The 3,645-nt window shown below is 41.8% G+C and overlaps 1 protein-coding gene across 1 annotated transcript in view; it reads right to left on the bottom strand.

Annotated features, from left to right (window-relative positions):
* Window positions 1-1,703: 1,703 nt before the first annotated feature.
* LOC138032515 (stimulated by retinoic acid gene 6 protein-like) overlaps window positions 1,704-3,645 on the bottom strand; it is a 62,660-nt gene continuing 60,718 nt past the window's right edge. Inside the window, exon 14 of the mRNA XM_068880214.1 lies at window positions 1,704-1,773. The gene's annotated coding sequence lies outside the window, so the exon portion shown is untranslated. The remainder of the gene's footprint in view (window positions 1,774-3,645) is intronic.

Below are 3,645 nucleotides of genomic sequence, written 5' to 3'. Positions count from 1 at the left end.
TATGTGTTTCTAATCGGTTTTATACTTCAAACGTAAAAAAACTTAGTACAATGGTGCCTTGACTTTCCACCATTTACTAAGTTTTTTTTACATAAAGCAATCTTGTACTCATAATCTCATTCACTGACGAAGCTCTAAACGGCGAGAACGTTTGAAGTATAAAACCGATTAGAAACACATATGCCTCAAGAAGTTATTTCCTTATACATTATCTATCGAGGCATGGCTACACCTTTCTTCTTCTCATCACATATATATATATATATATATATATAGATATATAACTTAACTAACTGCAGACAGTACTGTTTTTCTGGTCCTCATCAGGGCAGTGCTACACACACAATATGTATACAATGTGCCCTCCCGTTGTCACCATAATGCCTTTATGCACCATATTAAAGTAAAGAAACAACCTTGTCTCAGGCTTGTCTCCTAAATCAGGGGTCGGCGAGATGGACCAGAAATCTCGGACGACGACGCCAGCTCTCAGTGCTTTCAGTAAGATTTCATTTGGTGTCTCATCTTTGTTAGCAAATGCCGGAGCTAATCAAAGAGACCCAAGGCCCCTTTTCCTCTAGGGGGGTCTGGGGGCATGCTCCCCCAGCAGAGTTTTGAAATCGGGAAGCTTGGAAACAGGATTTCCAGTGATTTAAGGCAAAATATTAACACCCAAGCATCATTTTTTTTTTTTTTAATAGGCAAACGTGTTTTATATAGTTCAAGGCAGTTAATGTCAGTACGTGTCCTAATCTCATGTACATCATACTTTTACCATTAAAGACTTAACTGATTGCTTCCGTGAGATTTATGAATTAATAGAAGCAGACAGAAGCGACAGCATAGACTCCTGTCACTTTATCGTGGAACTGGAGATTATGCTTAACTTATTCGACGACTATAAAAACGATGTAGTTTAAGGACATAGAATGAAAACGAGGCTGTGCGCTATTTCCTTTTTATTTGACGCCATAAGCACATCAAGGCAGGAATAGAGCAGGCGATTTGCAAGAAGTTACCCATCGGAGTTCTGACGGGAGCTGGGTCTTACTAAATAAAGGACTATGTCAGCTGGGGAACATGCACATTAGGGACCAAATGCTTCCAAATCACTCATATTTTGGTGTTGAGTCATCATAACCTTAGATCCAATCACGCATTCTTGCTGCAAAGAGAGAAGCTTTCGCGTGCCTGTGTTTTTCGAATTCATGGAACTGCGATTCAAGGAAATGAAATTAGCTACTCCAAGAGCCTATGACTCGTCACAGAATCGGATCTGCCTTTGTTTTTTGGGAAACATGTAGTCTAACCATGGATCGGTCTGTAAAAATGCCGTAACATAGGCTTAGTGTGGGAATTCTCCGCTCCTAGTCATGGGCTCCTGGCTACTCGAACTCTGACCAACTCGTGTATGCGCGTTGGATGACATTTCCTCAGTTTAATGAACAAAGCAATGGCTCTAAACCTGTGCTTCAATTTTTTTTTTTTGGTTCCTGTTGTGAGCACACATCTGAAACTTTAAAGTTCCATAATAAACTTTGGCACAATACGACAAATTTGGAAGAATTTCTAAGACGTTTGGAGAACGTAACAATTTATGTTCTCGCCGACGCCGTTTCGGTGTACGGTCCCTGCAGGACACTATCATAAGTGTACTTGAAGTTTTATGTGACCTAAAAAATACCCACTCTCCAAACATATATGCTTAAGAGATAGACTATTACCTGCGGCAGTATAAGCTATCTGGTATCCCGAGAATCGAAGGCTGGTCCTCTACAACAGTAAGCAAAAATAATCAAAGTTGGTGGCCACAATCATTAGTCGGCTCACAGCAATGGGAATTTGAGGCGAACCTGCTTTCACAACAGTATGTATCAGGAATAATATGACGGGAAGACTTGGGATAAGGAGAACGCTAAGAAAGTAAAACGCACAAAAAAATGGAGACATAAAAAGCAAAAAAAAAACGATATAAATTTTCATATTACCAGGCTCGAAAACAAACAGCAAATTATAAAATTTACCAGGAGGCTGGAAATAAAGTTTAAACAAGTATATTATCGAAGGATGCGTTAGGCCCGTTTTAAACGTCGCATTTACATGTGCGGAAATGATCATGCACAATGAGAAAAATCTATTGTTTTTGCTCATTTGCATTAGATTCGGCACATCTAAAATGCGACGTTTGAAACGGGCTTTAGGCTTACATTTTTTGTCGCTTACCGGATTCCACGGTCAACCATTGTTTTCAACAAAGGAATCACACTCCATATATATAATAATTAAAGAGAACAAAAAAGCCGGTTTACGCTTATTGCTTTCAAGAGGAATACTTTAAAAAGATGAGGTACTTTTTCTGTTCGCAATTTGCTTTTCAAATAAAAAAACCACTTGACAATTCATATTTTCAGGTTATAGTGAGGTTGGTCTTGCAATAACAATCAGTATTGCCACGTAGCTTTTACTACAACAACAAAAAGGCAGGAATTTTTTGCGCCTTTATTCAATTGAAAGGTGATATATTAGGTGGAAACGATCCTTATACTCCACTGTCGGACTATGACTAATACATACATAATAATAGTAATAATAATATGATAATAGATAATAATAACGGTCGCGCTATTCGCTCGTCACAAGTATCACGGCAAGGACGCAGCTTCAACAATTGGTCAAACCGAAAGAACACTATGGGCTACCTTAGGAGGATCGAACGCCTCACAGCTGTGACCTTGGAGAACAGCTTGTCTGCCAGGTGGAATCCAGTTGCCATGCTGAGTTTTTGCTGAGGGAGTTGGGGGAAACCGGAGAACCCGAAGAAAAACACTCGGAGCAGAATAGCGAACGAACACAAACTCAACCCACTTCAGTATGGCGTCGGGTCCGGGAATCGAACATGGGCAACATTGGTGGGAGCCTTTTGCTCGCACCACTGTGCCATCCCTGCTCCCCTACTATCACTATGACTGTCACTAGGGATCTTTAGATCGGAGCAGGAGGAACGAGTACGAATTTTCTGTACTAAGCATCTGCATAAGGTTTGAAGGCCGACATTTTTTGAAGTGCCCATGTTCAGAACGGTAAATTCGTACACGTAGTCGTCCTCGTCCCCCGATCTAAAGGTCCGGCAGTGTGGCCGATCTAAAGGTGGAGGCAGTGTGGCCCAGTGGTTAGGGCGCTTGCCTTGAGATCCGGAGATCCCGGGTTCAAGACCCGCTCTAACCACTCACTGAAATTTGTTCCTGGTAGTCCCTGGTTCAACTTGCCAGCCCGCACTTGTAAATAGCCAACTGGTTTGCCTCCAGCCAGTTGGGATTCTTAACAGTCGTTGTTGTTCTGTTCTGTCGTTTTTCGTCGTGTTTCATTGGCCCTGAAAAGCCCCCTATGGGGGCGGTCAATTAAGTATGTATTGTATTGTATTGTCCCAACTGTCACTGTCACTAGCGACCTTCAGATTGGAGAACGAGGACAACTACGAGTGTGAGTTCTCAGTTCTGAGCACGAGTGGTGTCGGAAATTTTCGTTCGTTGGACGTAATGAGTGTGCCCAATATACAGAAAAACTCGTACTCGTAGTCGTTCTCAGCCGAGGCAGTTAGTGGACCGTTGAAATCCGGTCGGCACGGTCGATAGAGATCACCAATCA

This window comes from Montipora capricornis, chromosome 14, assembly GCF_036669925.1.
Source record: "Montipora capricornis isolate CH-2021 chromosome 14, ASM3666992v2, whole genome shotgun sequence".
In the NCBI taxonomy this organism is placed as follows: Eukaryota; Metazoa; Cnidaria; class Anthozoa; order Scleractinia; family Acroporidae; genus Montipora; species Montipora capricornis.
This window is presented reverse-complemented; position numbering and strand designations above follow the sequence as displayed.